The sequence below is a fragment of the Corvus moneduloides genome, chromosome 1 (assembly GCF_009650955.1).
Source record: "Corvus moneduloides isolate bCorMon1 chromosome 1, bCorMon1.pri, whole genome shotgun sequence".
In the NCBI taxonomy this organism is placed as follows: domain Eukaryota; kingdom Metazoa; phylum Chordata; class Aves; order Passeriformes; family Corvidae; genus Corvus; species Corvus moneduloides.
This window is the reverse complement of record NC_045476.1, coordinates 89,658,875-89,682,650: the sequence shown is the minus strand read 5'-3', so window position 1 is coordinate 89,682,650 and position 23,776 is coordinate 89,658,875. Positions and strand designations below refer to the sequence as shown.

The window sequence follows — 23,776 nt, the reverse complement described above, 5'->3', positions numbered from 1 at the left end:
AAATCAGAAAACTAATATGATGTCTTAGAAATTAACAGGAATTAATCAGAATTATTAACAAAAGAGAGCACAAAACTTTGCAGCATTTCTTCATGAAAAAGACTGTTTCAAAAGCTCCATTTTGTCTCCATGGAAACACACAGGAATAGCTAACTGAAACTATTAAAAATATGTGTTCTTAGCAAGAAGTTACATGGACCATGAAGTTGATTTGCAACAGACTGAGATTATTTTTCACAAAACAGGAACACCAGGTTCTCACCCACTGAAGACACTGGGCTATAGTTCTAAGTATCAGCAGAAGGAGTAAAGACAACTGCTATATTAGAATATGAAAAATACTTTAAAGGATATTATTTCATCACAACAAGACTAGCTCTGTGTCTTAGAGGACATTTTACTTCTCAACAGACCTACAGAGAAAACTAATAGGAAACTCAAACCAAAATAGCTTGAAGTTCCTATGCTTTCAGCAGTCATTTTCTCTTATATCAAAGTTTTATTAAACAGTTTTCTTTCAAGCTTTCTGATATGTGACCAAAGAAGTAAATGCACAGGCAATAGTTACTGGTAATAATAATTACTAATGGTTGGTTGGGAGACATGTTGGAGGTTGGTTTTTTTTCTCCTTTACTTAAATAAAAGGCGGGGGGGTGGGGGGGGTGGGAATCTTCAAAAATCTCAAGTTTGTAATACTTCTAGGCAAAGAAATGCAATTTATTTTCAAAGAAATCTAATCCAAGTTAAACAATGAGTTAAAGCAACAATTCCTTTCAAGTCTTTAAGCAAGACACCGCTCTTCTCAAGGGAAAGGGTAAGAGGCTGCAAGAGAAGTGCCTGGGAAGCATGATCAGTACCTTCCAATCACCAGATCTCCAAAACTGTACCTGCTTTTAAAGAAACCCCAAGACCTCTGGCTTCCTTCAGGTGCTGCATCACCCCATGGCAGAAAAGAGAGACAGTGTCTGCACTGAGAAGGAAGAGCAAGAGTGCAGGGAACAGAATATATAGATCTGCACACGTTGTCAAAGCTGGTCAACATATGAACAGTGCCCTTGAAAACAGAATTTCCCTAGAGTTAACCTAGGACAAGAGCAACTTTACCTGGCCACATCTGGAGCAGAACACATCTGGCAGAATACAGCTATAAAGGATTTCCTAGAGAGTTCACAGACATGAATGCAAAAGTTTTTATTATCTCCAGGCATCTTTAGCTCAGATCCCAAACAGTGGTGCACATCTAAAATTCTGAAGGCCAAATTGAGACTTAATAACCCTACAGTAATAATAATATTATGGTACATAACCACTATACTTGGCTGTTCTCCACTTACTGATTTATGAGAGAAGATGACTAGTTCAGCCCTCTGGGAAAAAAAAACAGATAGGAAGAAGTGGATTTTCTCTTTCTAAAAGGTAAATAAATAACAGGATGAGGAAAATATACAGGATGTGATGCTCCATTAGCAAACATGACATCTGTTACTCATATTTTAATATCTTCCCTGCCACCCTGAAGCATACCATGTGCAATTAAGAGGAAATTGCAATGCAATTTTTTTTAATAAATTATTGTCAACAGGCATACAGTACTAAGCCAAATGCAAATCACTAAATCAATTCAGCACCAGTTTAAAAAGTTTCGATTAATCCTCAATTCATTGCTATGTTAATATAACATCTTATTAAATGCACCCACCACTTTAAGCCTCCCTCATTTCATTTGTGATTACAGTAAATATTGATTGCAATGGTGGCCTGGAGACAGCTCCAAAATGTACAACTGTGGTCCCTGAAGGCAGAGCTTAGTGACAGTATTCTGTTCCCACGTCTGCCCTTCAGACAGACTCAGTGCAGATATAAAAATTTAATATAGTATTTTACTGGTTCAAATGCATACCTGCTTGGATTTTATTCAATTAAGCAGAGAAATTTGTTACACTTTTTTGATAGAAACCTTAATCAATTTTATCTTTAAATACTGTTGTGGAAGCTGCTTCCAAGCAGCTCTGACAACAGTCTGAAAAGTGAATCACGGTCTCAGAGTACAACTAAGAGCATTGTAATTTCTTCTCCCTGGTTTTTCAACAAAATCAACACATACAGATAGCAGAGGGCATAGCCAGTTTGGCAAAAGCTGTGCTCATCTAAATACAGTGAGAGACTACACCTCTGTTCTGACATCTGCTCCCGCATCGAGGTGTCCTCCTTCATCCCATTCTTCCTTTTACATCACCCCTCCTGCTAAGGGGACATCTCCAGCATCTCCCTCCAAAACCTACAATGAGCTCTGTTCCCATAAGGTGCTGACACTCAAAGCTTCTTCCCCCACTTCTTGCCACATTAAAGGAAAGCTGAGCAGAGACCTCATGCACAAACTTACAAGCATCTCAGACCAGCCTCCCTGCAGCTCCTAATGGGACAGCTCTAAAAAAACATATTGTCCACAAAGCTCTTCCCCTATCATAACCAAGTGGATACAGTGCAAATTTGATCATGGTTTTTCATGTACTTCAATAGAAAATAAAAATAATCTTAATTTTCACACTAATAGATTAATCCTGTGAAACATATGCAGAAGATTAGCTTGTCTAAATACCTGGTGTGGACTCCCTGGCTGGTTATTTAGAATTATGGGGATCTAAGTATGGGATACAGCCTGGTTTCATTTAGAGACACCACTGACCTTTGACAGAGAATTCAGTCACACCCTGAACTCATTTCCATTAGAAGATTTTGCAGAGCACAAATGCCACGCATGCACACACCACACCAACCTACTGCACGCACCAATCTATTAAAAATGGACCTAAAATCAGACAGCTATAGGTTGGCATGAGGCCCAAATTAATACACAAGTAGTACCTTATTACATGAAAGTACCATCAGTACCACTTGCAATTTTATTGCCATTGAAACACAATTATCATTTGTTCCAACATTTTATTTAATTGTATGTGATCTAATAGAAGCCACCAACACTGTATCTGCACGAGCTGATTAAACAGTACCAACGAATATTCCCAGGCACTGGAATCAAATTAACTTCTTTGCAATCCATCCATTTTCATACCAGGAACAAAATTTCTTCTGTTTTCATATGTTAATGAAACTAAGGCCAGAGCTTGTATGAGTGTGCGTTTGCCCAGAATAGCTGACATGAGGTTCCATAATGCATCTACAGATCAAGCTCAGCTGCACTGCAAGTTCATATGACATAATACATGCAGACTTAAAAAATCTAATTAGATTTTTTGGAACTTTATTCTTATCAAAGTACCTTAATAAAGCAGTCAAACCTCCAGAAGTGCTCTGTAGTAAGTGGATCGCATTTTTTTGCAGGCGCAGTTGGATGCTGAGAACTCTTAAACAAGGCAAAGCAGAGTCATAGCATGATCACTTTTGCCATCTGGTGCAACAGCTATTGGCCTAAGAGTGAGTAATAATTATAGCAATTCAGTCAAATTATAAATAACAAAGTCAAAACTGGAATGCGGGTATAAACACACACTAGCATGGCGACACTCGTTGTCTGGCAGAGGGATCACTAGCACTCAGCTCAGGCTGTGGAAAGCTGCCAATCCCTGTGGATCCACTTGGAATCGGCATTTCACACAGAAATGGACCTCCTCTACCACCAGTCCTTCTTCCACAGGCTGTTCCCCAGTTTAAGTTTCACCATCTGTAACTATAGCCACATACCCTTGAAATGAGAAGGACATAAAGCCACTGAAAATTAATGAACAAGAAATATACAAAGGCCATTTTTCTGTATAAAACTTTCCCCCGACAGTAAAAACACAATGTCCATAACGATACCATATACATTTTGGGGTGTTTCACTTCATTCTATTTCTAGTCTGGTTTCGTGGTGTGAACATCCATTAGTAGATAAAGAACACCTTCTTGTTTTGTTTTATAGATGAGGAATCCAGTGTCTGTGATTCAAGGTCTGTGATTAAAAATGCAAGTTAAAACTGTGGTAAGAGGTTTGCTTCAGCTAAGCAGCCGGGGACTAGAACAGTAATATAGATGCAAGCCCTCTCAGAAGACTTCCATGAAAAATGGCTCCCCCAAAAGCCAACTGCTGGACCTCAAATCTTTGTTCCTGTCAGACTGGTACATCGCAAATCCTCTCACCTCACACCTTATTCTACCATGTTTAAAAATATGCTCCCTGCTACAGCCAGCGGATGAACAAAGTAACCCCAGAAGGAGAAAGAAAAGACATCCCAAATGCCCAGCTCCCGTGGTGGCCCACAGAACAAGCAAGCAACAAGGTCAGGCATAACTCTAGTACTGTCTCCTACCTAAGGCAGGGCTGGAGGAGTGACAGTGTGGGTGCTTCTGCCAGGTAGTGTGACCCTCCCTACCACCTCACACCACAGCCAAATCTCTAGCTGACCATCCAAAACATTTTCAGTGAAATATGAAGGAGAATCTGTCAGGCACTACAATGCAGGGCAATCAGACGACAGTTTTGGGAATCCAAGTAATTACCTGTTCTTATAATTTTTTTACTACACTGTCCTTACAAAATCTTAATGCAATATAAAACTCATGCAAGGGTTTTTTTCTACTCCATTTCTCTTTTTCACCATTTGTTTTTACTTCTTCCCCTTCCATGTTTCTCTCTATTCTTTCCTCATTTCTCCCTCCCTTCCCCTAATGCCCGACTCCCTCCAGCCTGAGCTGTGCACCAGCAGAGCTGCTGGAGCTGGCGGGACGGCCCTGCCAACTATCCAGGCTGTCCGACACCTCACACGATCACATTCTGTTTTCACCCACTTGAACTGCAGCCTCTTGTGGCAAGAGCAGACTGAACAGTTCAGGGAACTTGCAGCTGAACAGTTCAGTCACTGCGTGGACCAAGGTCATGGTGGACCAAGGTCATTACATGGTGGTCCACTGCACGGACCAAGGTCATTACAGGGTCTTGCTCACACTGTAACATTGTGAAGACTAGTCAAGACTGTTTTCTGAGACATTCCATTGCCTCTGGCAACAGGGGAAGGATGGGGCACCACACATCTTCCTGTTGCTGCTGTGAATTCCACCTAAATTTGCTATACCAACCAAGTGGCATTTGCTACGTTAGCCAAGGAGGCTGAGGTAAGCAAAGGGCGTACTGCTGACAGAGCAGATGGATACAGTCCACCTTTCTTTGTCCTCTCCTCGGAGTTCACTGTGATGCTTTGCAAGCCAGTTCACTCCTCTCAGCAACAGAAAACTGTTCTCATTTGGGGGTGAATCAGGTCACCTTCAATAGAGGAAGACCCAGCACACAGCTAGAACTAGGACTGCCCTGCTAGTGGCAGCAAGCACACAGATAATCTTGTTAGGCAGCATCTTGAGACAAGCTGGAAAAGGAAAAGAAAAATCTACTGCCACATAATTACTAGACACTTCCTAGAACTGAACACCTATGACACCTTCCAACCTCAGGATGTTTGTATAAAGACAAATATTGACTGACAATATTTTTACAAGTCTGCCATTTCAATTTCCCTCTGTTCTGGAGCATAGGCCAGAGATCATAATCTTCCACATTAGTTAAAGTGTTCTAGGGTTAAAATTCAGCACGTCTGATTGAAGTTGACAGGGAGTTAATAAACAGATACTATCCTGCAGTTCTCTAGCAAACACACAGAAAATTACTGCCATGTACAGTGCTTTCTGTTTGGAGTGCCAGAAACAACTTTTAAGTGGAAACGAGAACAAAAAAAACTATTGGCATTCTTCACAGAAACTTTGCACCATTTATTAGTCACGTATTTTGACATTTTGTATTGAATATATGTGTTAACGGATGGGAGAACAAATGTTATTTACCTCCTTTACACACCACTGTTACAGTGCACTACTAATAAGAAGCACATCAGTTCCACTCTGAGAGGTTACAGAGGGAAAAAAAAGCAACGCCAGGCTCAGGCCAAGCGTCTCAGGCACATAAGTAACTTGTCTAGCCATCTCCATGGTCCTGGCCACATTCCAGTCCTTGCACTATAAGCTGATCCCTCATCATATGCTGGTGAAAACAAAGATGTCCAGAGTGATCTCGAGTGGTATCTATCATGCTGAATTTTTTTTTCCCTGTCAGTATAACACTATTACTCGACAGGGTGGAATGAAGTGTCTTCCAGCCATATTCTGGCTCCTTTGGAAAAGCTGTCATCCACCAGGTGCATGGTCCAGCTCTTGGAGAAAATACAGCCTGTCCAAATGAACTGAGATCTTTTGTTCTTACAAACCAGCCCGTCCTAGACTCCAAGCTCCAGCTGTTCACCTATCAAAAAGTGAAAGAGTGCAAGCTTACTACTGCTTCAGAAAATAAGAGGTGCAACCATTAAATGACACATTTTATCTCTGAAGGTTTCCAGATAGTTTTAGCTGAATTATCCTGGATCATAAACACAGTATGTTTGGAGAACAGCTGTACATTGTATTTCAGCTAAGGTCTATACTTTCTCCACTTAGCTCTCTCTTTAGGCCGAAGTCAAATGCTATGAGACAAATATATCCATTATAAATCACATCTTTCAACAGCAACAGTTGGCCAGCTCGCTGACATGTGGATGTTGCAGAGCACACTCCCTCAGGCTCAGTGAAGTCAGCCCATAGATCCAGCTGCACCAAGGATGAAAACAAGAAAGGACTGACAATGGGAGGCAGGGGCTTTCCTGCATCAGCAGCAACTCTCTTTTGAGACACCCAAAGACAGAAAGAAGCTGCTTGGGGAAAAAGGAAGAAAAGAAGGGGGATAGGAAGCTATGTAGAGGCACCAAAACGCTTCAGTTGAGGCAGGATCTCTTAAAAAAAAAAAAAAGCCATGAGCAGAGAACTACATATCCCCACAACATGGGTTCATTTGACCTGAAAATCAGATTCTTCTGGCTGGTTAAAGAGACCACTGCAGCCATGTAAGGCTCAGGAAGAAAAGCACAAGAGAGGGAGGGAACAATAGTAATCAGGATCTGCTAGTCCATTAGACCTGACATAAAAGGAAGGGAAGAAGGAGGAAAAAACTTCAACAAGAAACCAGAAATTAAACAGAAAAGAAATGCAAAGGTTGACCTTTTAAAAAAACAACTTAAAGACATTGCATTACTGAATGAAAAAAAGGCTAAAAGTCAGATTATCAAGTGCAATGAATTAAGGATTAGCTGGAACAGAAAGGAAGGAAGGACTATGAGGAGATAGGACAGCAAGGCTTCAGGAGGCCAGATCAGGACTGAACAGCACAGAGCAGACACGCACAGAAAGCCTGCAGAGGCAAGACAGGATGGTTAGGGAAGCAGAAACAATACAAAAGTGGGGACAAATGGAAGAAACAGTAGAGATATAATATACTTACAGGGCTGTGTAGACAACAAACAAAACAATAATGTTTTGTTCGACCCAGTGACCCAGACAGCAAAGTCCATACAGAAACTGCATGGGAAACCAACATTTTGGCCTTACAATATATAAAGAGGGCTGTAATAAAGACAGAGAGAGACCTCTTTCTAAGATCTGCAGTGACAGGGCAGGAGGCATTGGTTTTAAATCAAAAGATTTAGACTGGACATAAGGAACAAATTTGTTGTTATGAGGGCAGTGAAACACTAGAACAGGTTGCCCAGAGAAACTCTGGGTTCTCCATCACTCCATGATGTTGATAACATCTCCATCCTTGATGTTATCATGGTCAGGCTGGATGGGTTTGAGCAGCCTGGTCTAGTGGAAGATGCTCCTGTCCACAGCAGTGGGATCAGACTAGATGGTCTTTAAAGGTTCCTTCTAACTCCACCAGTTACGACTCTACGATGATTTCCAGCCTCCACCCCTGCTTCCCCTTAGCAAACAGCCCTAAAATTCAAGAGCAGCAAATTAGTTCCTTTAATATCCTTCAATAACTCATGTAAGGAAGGCCTGAATGACAGATTCCATGACTGATAGTGATCCATATCACACACTTTTCACACAAACACACACAATGCCTTTCTCCTGATGCAGACAGCTGACAGGCTGGATTTAAAAGGAAGGAAAAAAAGATGCAATAAAGGTGGGATTTATACACTTTACTGCAGAGAAGAGAGACACAGAAGTGAGGAAAAATAACAGTTTCACAAGTATAAGAGTCACCTGTAACACCAGAAAACTGGCCTCTTGTAAACTTCTCCTTTGATCCTAAATCTCGCAGAAAGCCTAAATATATTACTTAGTTCAATGACGTGACTAGAAAACATCAGAGTATCAGAACCAAAATAAGATAGGGATGTCAATAGACAGCGTTAGAAAAAAAACTATTGAAAACAATGTAGTCAAGAGGGTTTTGTGGCTTTTTTTAATCTCATCTAGATTAGAAGGATTAAAAAAAAAATTCAGTCAGGACAACAAAAAAATTACCTGGCACCAGGAAAACATTCCTCTGGCACAGAATATATGTTTATTCTGCAGACACTCCAAAAAACCTCTTTCAAACATTCTCTGAAGTTATGTATGATTTTCCATCCTGATAATTTAGGTTCCTGTCAGTGTTTTTTAAAATGATCCTTATTTACCTACACTTTCTTTTCACATTTTCCTTTGTTTTCATTTAGCACACGTGATCATCGTTTGCATATTTTTTTCTGATTATATCACATGCATTTTCTGTCGCAATCAGAAACAATCTGTATTGTCCTTTACTCTTTGCAGTGCTCAAAATTTTGTACAACATACCACCAACCACCACTAATAATCATAATAACAATATCATCATCTAAGGAAATTTCTACATTTTTAAGCTTCTTGTAAAGTTTAGAGAAGAGACTAAAGGCTGCATAAATGTAAGCTACATGTGTTGAACAGGAATTCAGATTGATTTTTCATACAAATCTGACAGCGACTGGGTACTTTGGAAAGTAAATACAAATTTGAAATGCCATAGACAGAGCAAATCCAGGTCACAGCAGCAAGGTCCTCTGAAATCCAGCATCAAACCTGGCAAACAGTATGCCAGAGGTTTACATGTGAGGACAAGCCCTCGGCAGACAGACAGGAAGGAGCATCCCTCCTGGAACTGCCAGTTTCTGGTGAAGTCTTCCAAATCAAACTGAGGTGGTAGCTGTGCAATTATTAAAAAGGGTAGATGAAGAACTGTAATAGAGCCCTGTGTCTGGGAAATTTGGTCCTCTGACTCAGTGGCAGAAAAAATTAAATGTACTTCCCTGTGGCTTCCTCTTCCCCATCCATAAGATGCATTCCATTATCTCCAATAAAAAAGACATACTAAATTCCGCAAGAGATGGCAACACTCATTACAATTAAGCTATAAAACCAAATAGTATCAAATTCTGAAAGATAGGATTAATAACTCCTTCACCCATAAGAACTTTTAAAGAAGGTTGAAATCAAAAAATATCAAACTTAAGTCATAAAACAGCCGCAAAGCCAAGATCACTGAAGACTTGGTCTTGGGACTGATACAGACATAGGTTTGAAACAATCACAAGGACGAGTGAGAGAAAAACAATAGTGAAGAACAAGGTAATCTTCGATGTCCTTGTCCTCTAATCCAGCCCCAGATGAAGCCAAAGAACCAAAATCCATAGCTTATCTTCTTCCTTGATGTGGAGAACAGGCAGAAGTTATATGTATAACTATCATGGTTAACATCAGATCTTCCAACTAAGAACAAACTGCTAAATCTGCAACTCCCCTGAGTTCTCATGCACACTGTGAGGAACCAAAGACAAGCAAGAGGCTGATCCTGCACACACATCAGCTCTATTGCTCCAACCACGCAACAAAAGAGAAACTAAAAATAGGTAACAAATTAAAAGAATGACTACATAGCAATCTCTCATCTCAAGTAGTTTTCCTTAAAATAAGTAACAACAACACACCTTTCAGAATCCTAAGTTAAAGGTGTTAAAATTGAAGCAACACACACACACACACACACACAAAAACCCTTTTAAATAATGAAACTCATGGTCAACACCATCTTTGATAGACAAGAAACTGTTGTGGAATCAAAAGACACAGTCCAGGCACTGCTATCACACCTGCCAACCCACCCACATGCTGAAGCAGCCATAGGTCTTGACAGTGCCCCCAGAGCTGGAGAGAGGGGCTGTAAATCACAGCCTTGCACATTTAAAAAAAAGAAACTGTTATCAGGTTTTGGAGAAAGTGTTAAAAAAATGCATTTTAATGGGTGTCCAGGCCAAGCCCTTCAAAAAAATTACTACAAATATTGAAATATAGGTCTGGCACTAAAAAGGAACAGGTCACGCTTTAATCTTACAACTGGGATCATATTTCCTTGCTGCAGAGAACATTGCCAATTAATGAACGATTTTCAGTCCCAGCTAACAGATGTGTAGAAATTACCAGAGCTATCTAGATGAACCTTGAGAAAAGAAAAAAAGTAGTTTCTCTTTTCTCTGGTTGTAAAAGCATAGCTAGCCTTGCTAAGAGACAAAGCAGCAGCCAAGGTTTCTGATTATCCAGGGAACATAAAACCTGCTTGACAGCAAGCAGATGTGATTAATGCCTGCACCCTCATGACTTCATCATGCCTTCTTTCAAAAGGATCGGCCTCCAGTTTCTAATAAACATCATTTTCAAGTTTTTGAAACCAGCATAAAATTAGTGTTGCTGATAAAAATGAATTCTGTTTGTATTATCAAGAATACCATGACTGCCTTAGAGAGGGGCAATTAAAAAAGTAAGCAAAGTGTGACTTCGGCTTCTTTTGCTATTCCAGTTGAAAGGTCAAAGGAATTAGGTGACCTGCCACCAACTCAGTTCCTGCACCTAGTGGTCCTTTCTGATAAATACAGAAAGAGTGCAGCCAATCCACAGACTCAAAATTTTCATGTAGAGCAGAAAAACATGTTTGAACAGTGGCCCTTGCACAGCTCAAGCTAACCACAGGTACTTCAAATTGCTAATTCCACTCCCTGTTTTCTCAGCCACTACTGGTCTGTCACTTGATGCTTGGACTTGGTTGCGTTACATGCACAGGCTCATCAGCCAGTGCTGGAAGCTGCTTGAGTTTTGCAGTTTCACTCACCAGACTGTTGATGCTCTGTCCTTTTCCAACATCTCATGTTCAGTCCTGCACTTTTATTACACACTTATTTATAGTTGGAGAGTCTGGAGCAGGAAGAGGCCATCTACATGTAGGTTCTCACTTTAGTAACGCTGAGGGTTATAGAGGAAAGAACAACGGAGCTGAGGTTTCCAGCCAAAGGTTGGGGGTAGTAGTACCCCTTCACTCAACTGTAATTGACAAGTCATATACATAACTTCCCACAGGCACCTCCCTTGTTTTCTGGGTGCCTAGCTTACAAGTGGAATGTGAATTAAACTGTCACAACACAGATATAAAATCCCTGGGTTAGATTTTCCAATTTTAAAGTTAGCTACAAATTTTCTAAATTGTAAATTCTTTACTTTGGTTTTCTTCCATACCCTGTTTTTTAAGTGCTGCAGTAACAGAGCAACTGAACACAAAAAAAAGCCAAAACCATTAACTGTTGTTGTTCAAAGTTCCAAACAGCAAATTTGGGCATGGAGGTAGAGCACAAAAAGTGAAGAGCCTTAAAGTTTCTAAGAAGAATCTCAATTAATTGCTTGCCAAAGAAAAAAAAAAAGGCATATGTGATAAAGCATACAGCTATGTCATCTATTGCAGAAAAGGTCATACCTCCTGAGCTCCAAGCTGCCCAAACAAACCCAGGGGAAAAAATAAGATTTGTAGACACAGCAGAATTGTGTTAACTTAAGTCTGACACTTCATTGAACAGAAAAGTTGCACTGCCTGCAGATGGGAGCTGGCTCCCTGCCAGCCAGCTTGAACCACAAACAGAACAAGCTTCCTTCTGCCTTTAGGTGTTGTGTGGGCACATTCAGAGCATGATAACGAGAGGCATGACAGGACACCAAGGAAGAAGTAGTACCTCTGTGCTTCTGATCACACAAAGCTGTTTTGTTTTGTTTTTGAATACCAGGATGCATTCAATGCAGCCGAGTCAAACAACATGGAAACGGTAGTTCTGGGAGGGTCCTTAACTAGCCATCATCTTCAGTGTTGTAGGAGTGGGAATGAGGAAATCAGATACTTTCCCACAGAGTCATCTTTCTCTAATTTTTCTGACCAGTTCAGATTAATCTGCAAGAGGGATGAATTATACTAACAGAATTAGCTCCAGTTGACTTTATAGTCAAGTCAGAGTAGAACAGAGATGATCACAAACCCCTCTCGGTATTCAGTATCACTTCTTCTTTGGTCAAAGGAAGCCATTGGTGGATAATTAATGAGACATCCTCCTGTTCAAAAGGCCAAATACCCTATCCCTCAAACAAAGGACTCTGACTACAAAACACACCAATTCATCCAGAAGTTACTTGCATAAGGATTACACAGTAATTATTCAAGGAGCAGTAACTCCCAGAAAGGGCAGGAGGCACTGCAAATGTCTTCTGCATTTGAATTGCGCTACCTCAGGTAAGTTGTACTGTATTTAAATAATAAATAAATCAACACACACAGCATTGTGGGGTTTAAAATATCCTAAGCTTAATCTACGTAATAGCAAAACAACCTGAAATATATTTCACAGCTCAAGGATCAGCAATTCAGAGGTGAGCAACAGAGTTCCAGATTTCAGAACTAACAGCATGGAACAAAAAATCAATGCCAACTAGTAAAGAAATTAACATATGTGGTACAGCTCTATCAATGTAGCGCTAATTGCTAAAACTACAGTATTATAATAAAGAACACAGATGGTTTTTGATATAAAAATAGATAAATAAGAGCATCATAGATGACTTGTTGCAAAAAAAAAAAAGTCTACATTAGCTTATAATTTGTTTAGCAACAAATTGTGTTCTGCACTTTGCAAACAAAGAATTTATACTCAAAATGTAACTTAATAAGTACACAAACCAATACCAGGATTACATTTGTTAAAAAACAGTCTTCATCTCACAGATTTCACAGGTCTGTTCCTGGAAGCTGGGGAATACTTCCATACATACTAAAAGAAATGACAGCCAAGGCTTGAAGCTGAGCAATACCCTTTCTAGCCCACTCAGAAACAAAGAACAGCACCCTTCAAAGCTTTTGGTGGGGGGGAAGAGTTCTCTCCATATCTTTGCTTGTATACAGCTAAATATAAAGAGCAGACAATAACCCATTGGCCAGGGCAGAAGAGACTTTTTCAACTCACTGCTTTATCTATTTTTATCCTAAAGTCTTTAAGCTAAGAAATAATTATTGCATATTCTTAGAAAAAAACCTAAAAATGCCTGAACACGTTGTTTTTATTCTGGAAGCCTATCTTCCACAATCCAAAGTATCCCAAGGCCAAAAATCTGTTTTCTATAAGGATAGTCATCAGGCTGTAATTACCCTTGCAAGTATAAAAAAAGTCAGGTTTTTTTTAATTTCTACATTAAGATATGGGAAAGTAGTTAGCTTAGATGCCAGTTTCTTCTGTTCACTTCTTTTACTAGTCTCATTCACAGTTTCTAACACAAACCAGGTGGTAACAGCCCAGTTGTGAAAAGCACAAAATAGCTAGGTGTGTCATTTCCACCACCTGCTCTTTAGCAAAGGAGAAATATTAATCTCCTTTTCCATTTTTATATACCTTGTTCTGCAGCTCACACACAATTTACATGACTGAAAACAAAAAGCGCTTAAAAGTGTTGCCAGAAAGAAACTTCTGTGCCAGGAAACTCTCACTGACATCTCCATGCACGAGCCCAAGCACCAGGACTCTAGCTCCCACTGGAAAAGGACTCCTAGCTCCTTTGCTACACAGCCCACAGTGGTTGCAACACTGAGCTGATCTGCCCAACACTCTGCATCACAAGAGCAGATCACTCTGCACTGCTGGCTCACGATGCAGGCAGGCCAGACTACCCTGGATGCTTATCCACGCTGTGAGAAGGACCTCCCCGCACTTACCGTAACATGAAAAGTGTTACATTTTCTGTACCAGAGTATTTAGCTTCCAGAACAATTGGACTGTTCCCTGCTGAATAATAAGAGAGGAGAGGAGAGGCAGAAGCAGAGGCAGAGGAAAAAGAAAATGGACACCATTATTATTAGGAGTTGGACTTGAGGGTCTGTGGGTCCCTTCCAACTCAGGATATTCTACAATTCTATGATTACTGAATAGCTTCCAGTCAAAACTGGTGTCAGTAAGTATGAAGTGAACACTGGAGACAACCCTAGTGCTGTATTATATTAATACACCTAAGAAAGTTGTACTCTTTTTTTATGTGGCATAATTGACCCACAGCAAAATATGTCTGCCCAATTTATTTATTACTATCCCATTGTAGTTTTGATTAGCAGTTGCTCTTTTTCCTTTAGGGGACAAAAAGATTCATGTTTTTCATATAAAGCTAATGTTGTTATCTTTGTATGACATGTGAACTCAGACCATCCAAAACTCCTTTCATAATTCCTTAATTTATTGACCAAACACACACTTTACTTTTAGTACTGAGTATTAAATACTGTTATTTGTACTCAAAATTCACATCTGGGGATGAAAAGCATAAAACAGTCAGCAGTGATCTAGGAACATATACACTCTTCAGAGCTATATTGTAAATGTATCTTACACACTTGATCTTATTTTATTAAAAGGCAACTCTTACTAACTCAGTATTCTTAAAAAGCCCTAACTAGTACCTTACTCCTCAATCAGTCCTTTACAAGTACTGCTTCCAGAAAAAAATGTTTCTTCCAGGCCTTTGCTTTACCAGAAGCTACTTTTAAAAATATCACTAGAGTGTGGAATTCAGCAGAGATACATAAAAGCTGTTGAAGTCTGGCCATTTCCATGCCATGGTGCAAGACTGCAAACAGCTTTTGCTGCCACACCTAAGCCAGACTACAAGCAAAGACAAAGGGTTCAGGACACTAAAAGCATGTTCTCACAAAATACAAAACCTCCATCTATACGTAGTTCAGACTGATTAGTAAAGGTATGAGTTTGGACTTTCTTTTTAAATATCCAGGCTTGGTTTTGCTCACACTACTTTTCCCCATGCTCTTAGAGTTCAGTTTTCAGCTAGACAATTCTCTACAAAAACAGGAGAATAAAATTTTGCTATGAATGCTTGGTGTCAACAAAGGTAGATGCAGAAGAAACTTAGTCAAGAGCACAACATATGATTGTACTTTTTGATTACCAATTTAGAAGGCGGGGTAAAAACCCAAATTAACTTTACTGCAAGCATGAGAGAGGGTGGGACTCCATCATTCAGATGAGAAAGCAGGTATAAACAAAGGAGGCTGACACTTCCAGAGATTAGTTACAGCCTCACTTCCAAACCACTGGAATAATGAAGGCATCTAGGAAGAGAGATGTACATGCTTGTTTGTTTATATTACCTCTTTTAAAGGCTGCTTGGGTTTGTTTAGCCTCAGTTACTGTGATCTCTAAAACACACAAGCTCCAAATCAGAGCACCTGTAGATCCGTGTAGAGCACATTTCACTCAGTGCAGTCTCCCATTTCTGCAACGACCCCGATGGTTTCCTGCAGCCAGGCCACAAGGTCTCGCTTGTATGGAGACATGGCAGGAGATAACAGCCAGAGCACGCTGTGCAGCCTGCAGGATGCACTGGGCTGGTGCAGGGAGCCCTCTCCACCCCCTGAGAGCACGGCTGCTCAGAAGCTGCAATGAGAAATTTCACTGGAAAAGCTCAGAGCTGACATAAACCAGTAACTCACAAGTGAACACGGTATCTACAGCCAGTGCCTACCAGCACCTGCCCAGACCCACTCTCAGCTTGTTACGGTTCCTGGATATCACCGCTTGCCCTCTGCCTACAGAAAACACTGGTGATCGGAGCCCAGCTTTGTATCACTAAATCCATCAGCAGAATTGAGCACTGGCATTGACAGTTGCAGCAGAGAAGACAAAGACCAGTTAAGTAACCAAGTTTCAGTCACTAACAATGAAAACAAACAAACAAAAAAACCAAAAACAAAAAACCCAAAAACAAACAAACAAACAAACAAAAAGAAACTGAATTTTAGGGATAAATTCTCAACAAACTATTTGTAGCTGAATAATCCAACACTACCTACAGGCACTAGGGGACATGGGGGGAGGGGAAATCCAGAGAACAAATAAATTTCTTAATTTAATTTATGAAAGAAAAGGATTCTAAAACTTGAATATGATTTATATGCTGTCCTCATGATGTTCTACAGGACACTCATGCTAAAGACAGGTTTAATCTACAGACACATTCTTTTAATAGCAGCTGCAGTTTCTGTTCCAGGACAAGTGCCAGTAGCTAATGATCCTCCTGTTATCGATTCTGCTTTGATGGGATGAAAACTCATTTTCCTGGTCCTGACACACAAAGCCCCTCTCTTGCATATTATAAATATACATGTAAAATAATTTGGGTAGTAGAAAGCATTTAACAAGATCAGGACCATCTGTATGGCTGGACATAAGGCCAAACAAAATCCCCTTTTGGCAAAGAAGTTTTGTGACCAATCCTTGCCACTTCACTGCTACTGTAGCTGCTTAAATTCCTCTGGCTACAGAAGAATTCCTGCTGGGAAGGATTTGTACATGGGACAGTTTTGTCTTACTGTGGATTTGCTTTTAATAATCAAGTAATTTTCTGAATCTAAAGAGAAGGAAACAGGTAGTGCAACACATGTGCAGATAAAACATATGAGTTGAGTGGGCAAAAAAAAGGGCACACCATGATCCCTCTACCAGCCATGATTTTACCACCATTTTCTTAACAACAATAGGAACTACCAGATCAGATGACATGCCAGAATACATTCAGGAAGTTCAAAACTCATATATTCTGCTCAGAATCACTCCCTGGGTGCTCAGTCCAAGACACCGGTGATGAGCACATTTAAACCACAGGCCACAGAAGTTAAACAGATTAGAAGCTCACATAAAAAGTAACTTGATAGGAAGAATTTTTAGGGACACAAGACCCGTTAAGCAGCAACTTAGAGGATGCCTAAGTATCTGGACAAGTTATTTGAGGCAGCATGAAAAATCTGGTAGTAAAGTGGGAATTCTGAATCCATCTAACATTTCCCACTCCCAGGAGCAATGCTGGAATAGGCAAACATGCCAAGTATTCTAAAATCATAGTTAGCTTTGTCAAAGAGGTACTTAACAGAAATTCCAGGTGTCCTATTCTCCCACTGTACCTCAACTTTTTGTTATACTCTGGAGTAGCAGATACTTACCTAGGAGTCCCATTCTGCATAGCTGTTAGAGAGCACACACAGTTCATCTCACTTTCCTTTTCATTATTAATTGTTAGACTTCTAACTCAAGGCTATCTTTATCTTACCCAAGTACCAATCTGATTAACGGATGCAAACCTTTCACCTCTCAATTACGCAGTAAATTTTCACTGCTTCATGAAACTGATTAATCCTGTCATATCCTCACCCATAGATAACTTAAAATGCGTATTCAGTACAGAACCAATTATCTTTGACCGATAACGGAGGCATTCTTCCTTCTTCGTCTTTCCTTTGGGTCATCCTTTTTTTTTGCTTTTTCTACTTATCAAGTCCTTCTAGATGAGCTCTTTTCACTGCAAGAACAGTGAAAAGTGAATTGTGAAACAGCATCATCAATCTCATGCTTTTAAGATGTTAGTCTTGGATTAATACTCTACAGGATATGTAGGACAAGTACTGGAAGTCCTCAAGAGTAAAAAGCTGAGATACTCTATAAAACGCGCTAGAAGAGGCTAAATGAAAACAAATATGGTTTGAACATGGGTGGTTGGTTGGACAATCTGTTCCAGTCCCAAGCAACCATCACTCAGTGATTCTGTGATGGTCACAACAGCTATGCAGCACCCACCTGGGACAGGTGTGGTGAGGAAGCACAGTGACACTGTGAAGAGAGGAAACACAATCAATGCCCAGCACTCTTTCCCTGAGTAATTAAATGCTTGTCTAAAAGACCACTTTAGAAGTAGCAGACTGCCTGCAGAAACGATTTTTGTTCTCTGTTCTGTTAAGCTGGTTTCCAAAAGGACTTGAATCATCAGCTTTGAATAAATAATGCACACTCTGCAGTGTCTAGGGGTAAGTGGCTACATTTACTTTAAACACAGTTAAAACAAAAACATCCATGAGTTACTAGGCAAGCAGGATACATTTTCTTTCACTACTGGAGATCAAATGTCAGAAAGATCCTATGGAATAAAAACAACAAAAACAAATTAAAACCAAAAAAATCTTCTAATGCCATTGAGAGCATAAAGATCTCAAGGTAAACTCAGATGATACTGTAACACATAAGAGTTAAAGCATGAACATTTTCCGTTAGCCCTTTTTCCAAAAGGCCACTCATGCAAAACAAATTCTCCTTTTTTTCCCCTTTTCTTTCTTGCTTTGTAAAATGTGTCTCTGTTTGGGGAAGTGGAAACTTTCAAACGCACAGATGTTTGTGATTGCACGCTAGCAGCCTGCTGGGAACCATTAATGGTGTAGAGAGTAAAGTTATTCAATCATCTATAAGTCACTTTTGAAAAGTGCTGCCCTCAGTCGAGGGGGTGATTAATGGCATCCAGCAATGACACAGATTACCCCCTGCCCATGAAAGCCCTTTGATTTTAATGCAGTTAAGCTACTGAAGTAAACAAACCAATTTGGTTGTTCAATGAGCTCTTTGTCTCGTTAAAAATTATTTGACTAGACTAGTGGTAAAAGAATATTGCATATGTCCCCAAACTCAATTTGGCATTCTGTAATCATAGCAGCAATTACATTTGCAAAAAAAAGTTTAAAAAATTAACAGTGGCAGAAAATGGTCAACCTTTAATTAGGGACTTTTCATTAGGGATTTTCGTGTGCAATGAAATTAATATTTCTAATCACCACGGTACAGCAAGCAAGCTTCTGTATGTTTCATAGAGGCCAACAGCAACTACAGTCATCAGGCAAAAGTTTCAACAAGTAGTTGCAAATTTGCTGCTCAAAAGCAGACAGCCCTCTACTCCTCCCAAGTAGGCTTCCTGCAAATTGCAGGTCCTTCGTCCCTTGGGAACACCTGCTGCAGTTTGGTGCCTGGCTGCACTTGGCACTTCATGTCAGGGCAAGTTTTCCTTCCCTCCCTTGTACAATCAAAATGATGAGTATGTGAATGCAGCAAGCTGAATTATCAAGGCTGAGGCATTTTGTTTCTTTATTTAAATGTCAGGTGCCCCATAATGATTGGGATTCACTGTTCAGGCAGTAAATTTGAGTTCACAACACCAGTGAGTGTTTGGCTACCTTTGTGATCCGCATACATTCAGTGACAGAAACAACTACCTCAGAAACCACAGGGAGAACCCAGGCACTTAGGAAAAGCTGAGGGCAAACCTCTGCCAGAGGACTACTGGAGGGAGTACCCACTGTAATCACTTTAACTCTTTTTGAAGTGATGCAACAGGACAGTGCCTCAGAGCTATTTCTGGAGCTAACATCACCCGCTCTCCATGAAGTCCCACACTGCTCCTGGCCATTGGCAGGCGGGAAGCTGGCTGTAGCAATGGCAGTGACACGGCTTCCTGTGCCACACCACAGCCTCAGGTGCCATTTACAGCCCGTCTCAAGCACCTTCCCTGTGCACCCCACAGCCTCAACACTTCTACTGCTTAGCAGAAGTGCGACTTTCTGTACTCTGTTATTCACAGAGTAGCAGCATTAAACAATTAAAGACCTCATCTAAAATGGAGCTGACAGCATTGCCATCCTTGGTTTTAGAAAATGTCCCCAGACACGTACTTCACAATACATCAAAGATTGCTTTCAAACCTTCAAACAGTTATCAGAGTCTCATTTTTCATCACATTCCTCCCAACAAATTGATACCAGCCTTCCGCATCTTATGTCTGAGAACAACGTATCCACTTCCTACAGATCCTGATCAGCCTCTTCACTCTGAATTCACTCCAAACCCATCTCCTAACGCCCTGCTACTTCCTGACCGATCCTCTCAACCTTTCTTTTATCCTTCTCACACAATTTTTAGCATCTAATCTACACACAGCCACAGCACTGCAACCTGACAGAAACTTGGTAAAACCTGCTTAAATTCAACAAAATGCAGTAGATGGCAGGGAGAACTATTTTCCTTTGGCAGTATGACACAATGAGCATTCAAAAAGTATAATAATAAAGACAGATTCCAGAGGACAAATAATACAGTTCACCTACATAGATCTGATGAGCATTTTAAGCTCACAGTGTCTCATGGTATAGGATGTCTAAGTAGAAGATGTTACTGTCTGGTAAATTTATGGAGGAGGGACAATCTGTGAGACAAAAAGCACACAAAGGTGACAAAAAGGAACAAAGCTCAGCAAACAGATGTAGTATTTTGTTTTCTTAAGGGAGGGAAGGGAGGGGGAAAAGAAGGTTCCAGCCATGTCACCCTCAGAACAGATACTATTATACAGAACTGATATTATTATACAGCATTAGAAAGCAGACTTTTTTGTCACCACTCCCAATTTTCACATGTACTCCAAAACATGGGAGAACTTAGCATACCCAGACTGTCAAAGTCAGCATTTCACAACAGTAAGCATACAAGTTACTTTTTACCTTATTTCTAACATTCTAATACATCAATTTACTAACTCCTTTGTTGTATTTAATATGCAGAGAACCTTGCAAGGTTCTAAATAAAAATAATCACACATTTCCAGCAAGATGTATCTGTGTGTAGCTTTGGTTCCAAATACAAAGTGAAACATAAGAGAAATATGTTGACTTGCTAATGTATTACAAAAAGAGTTTACATTTTTACACTGTGCTTCCTTTTTAGCTTTTCAGCTTTGTGTCCTACTTTCTGGTCTATTAAAAGATTTCTTTGCTTTTTAATTTAAATTATCTTTTACCCTTTCTTCATTTCTTAGTTGACAGGATACTATTGCTCGTCATGTAGAATGCTCTTCGATAAATAGAACTACCTTAAAGCTGCATTTAATTACTCTTGCTCACTTCCTCACCCTGAAGCTGTTGCAATGTTATCTATCCTACTCTTTCGAAGGAGCTTCATACATAAATCAAATTTAAAGAATTAAAACCGGAGCATTAATTGTTACTATAAAACTGACCTGAGCTATGCAAGGAAGCTACAGATACTGAAATATAGAAATCTGAAGTCAGTGTTAATGGATTTCTGTGTCACTTCCACTACAACTTTCTTATGTGACCTCTGAAAAACATCTCTTAGTTTAATGCAAAGGACAAAGCAGAAAAGGCACACAGGGGTTTTTTTGTTGAGATTTCTTTGTTAAAGCTGTTCTTACCGCTTGCAGATGCAGCTTCTTATAGCTTCATCTTGAATGAAGTTTTCTCAGATAAAAATCTTCTCCAGTCTGTAACCTGTCCACAAAAATTGAGAAATGTCATTGTTTTCAATTATGTTTTGTAGAAAGTAGGCAAGGGCGATCTGACAGCATCGAGATAACAGAAGAGTGTTTAGAAGTCAATAAATGTTGTTAATGATTTCTATGTCTGATAGCTAAAATTGCTATTTTAGCTTCCTAACAGAGTCAAGAGGCTGCAAAGAATTCAGTAAGGCACCAGATAAAAAGCCCCCTACTAGTCAGTCAATAACCACTCTGAAATTATAGAAGCAGAAAGACATGCCATTTTCTGAAGACAGTCCAGGTGTTATAATCACACAAGGAAATAGCCTAAAGCATAAGTTGCTCTTCTCTCCCTCATCGTTTTTCAAATAAAAGCTTGTTTTTCTCCCAGTAGTGTTTACATATAGCAAAGGCAGTGAGTTCTTACAACATCTCACATTTCAAATGTCATTCAAGCTGTTTGTCAATCTGTCCTAAAATGTCATATCATAAAGAACTAGTCACATTTTCTACTTCTCATGCAAGTCTCCAGTTGTCACCTAAACAAGACGGAGACTCTTTTTCCCCACATCTAAAGCAACTTTGTCTAAAATTACTGTTAAAACTAACAACAATATGGGAATAATTTATTTCTGTGAAGCTTAAATCCTTTTCATAAAAAGAGATGAACCACCTAAGCCACAGATGTGGTTGTTCAGAGAGATGAATCAAGAATGCTTTGCCTGCACAGGGCGAATTTACTGAGGAGCACAGAAGCTGAGGGGGAAGCAGAGTCCATGAATAAGCTCAGCCTTCAATAGTTTTCTTTTCACTAGCTCCCATCTAGGCCAGCACAACTGCTGTAGTTGAAATAAGCATTAAAATGGTCATTTTCAGGAAAGGGCTGGAAGGTGTTGTTACCTTTTTTTTTTTCCTAAATCTTAGAACATAATCAGAATTTTATAAAAAGAAAGACTGGAGAAGCCGAAACTGTTCTGAATTCTTCAATCTTAAATCTGTTTTTCAACTGTTTGTGTTGCTGTCCAGGTTAACATTAGAACACCATGGGATTTTTTTCTTTATCAGGGTATTAGTACCTCCTTAGTGGTCAATTTTTTAAATAAATTCACTGAACTTGGATATAATTGACCTATTTGCCTATATAGCACCTTCTGCTGAAGGAGTCTGAACTCCTTTACAAAAGGTTTTGCAAGCAGCATGTACAAATTAATTTCTCCCTAGACAGGAGAGAGGCATTATAGGCCTGTATTTTTTTGAATCTGTTATTTATATGCCTTTATATTAGATATCATGCAAAGAAAATAACTACAACTTCATCAGATCTCATGACAAAGCATTCAGCTTTGCCGAAATTCATCCTGTACAGTCTACCTTCTTAGAAGGTTCTTTTTGGTGCTCCCATTTACACACAGACATCAATTTCACTTGGAAAGTAAACCAGATCTGCAGAACTCATTTCTGCTTCAATCTAATGCACTAAGTTTCATTGCGGCTGCTGCCTTTGTAACATTGATGCCATGATGATTTCTTCCCTTTTCTTTTATACCCCTGTTATACCTTTTTCACAACTTCTGTATTCTCAGTGCTTTTTCCCTACATTCTTGGACTTGTTTGTCAAGCTAAGAGACTAAACATTTTAGAAGCTTCGTTGCTAAGGACCAGTGTGCCCCAGACCCCAAGGTCCTCTCCAGAACATATTCTGTAAACCAAGATAGAACCATCCAGGGGAAGGTTCCTTGGGGAAGGGGGCTCATTCAAGCCTCTCATTGGGGAATTTTTGATAGATATGCCAATAAGTAAGACCTGTAATGTTATACCCAATCTTTTGGGGGTGTGCATTGCGGTGCATTCCACCTGGATGTCGTGTACCTAAGGATCCTTAAAATAAATACCAAGGTAAAATCCCTTTTTCCCTTCTAACCATGTTTGACTCTTGATTTTAAGACCAGGAAAAGGCATCAACATCGTTCACTTTCATGGCTGTAACATCTGCACCTCCAAGATGTAAATAAGAAATTGAGATCAGTGTGGCACCACAGCATACTACAGGCCCATTAATGCCACGTTTATTTTGCTGGGCAAAAGCTTACTTTTCTTCCTGAAACTTTTCTTTTTTTTTTTATTTACTGTTCCTACAAAAGCAAAGACTTATAATGAAAAAAGCAAACTTGCTTAGGCCACTGTGTTTAGGTTTACTGGGAACTTCCATAACTACATGATGCATTTGCAATCACTTAAAATTACCTTTACTAAACATTTTATGGGAGGGAGGGGGGGTTGCCCTCAGCTTTCAAAGCACAAGTACTGCTCAATCTTATCAGTGTTTTGAAGCCTGCCACTAATCTACTATGGCAAATAAACAGAATAAGCCTCTGCTATGAATCTTCAGAAAAATTAC

General features: G+C 39.7%; 1 protein-coding gene across 6 annotated transcripts in view; it reads right to left on the bottom strand.

The window, feature by feature from the left end:
• SEMA5A (semaphorin 5A) overlaps positions 1-23,776 on the bottom strand; it is a 318,391-nt gene that overhangs the window by 278,001 nt on the left and 16,614 nt on the right. For 4 of the 6 annotated variants that reach the window (XM_032118104.1, XM_032118114.1, XM_032118135.1 and 1 more), the window contains exon 2: positions 21,316-21,391. The exons of the other annotated variants lie outside the window; for them this stretch is intronic. The gene's annotated coding sequence lies outside the window, so the exon portion shown is untranslated. The remainder of the gene's footprint in view (positions 1-21,315; positions 21,392-23,776) is intronic. 6 annotated transcript variants of the gene reach the window in all.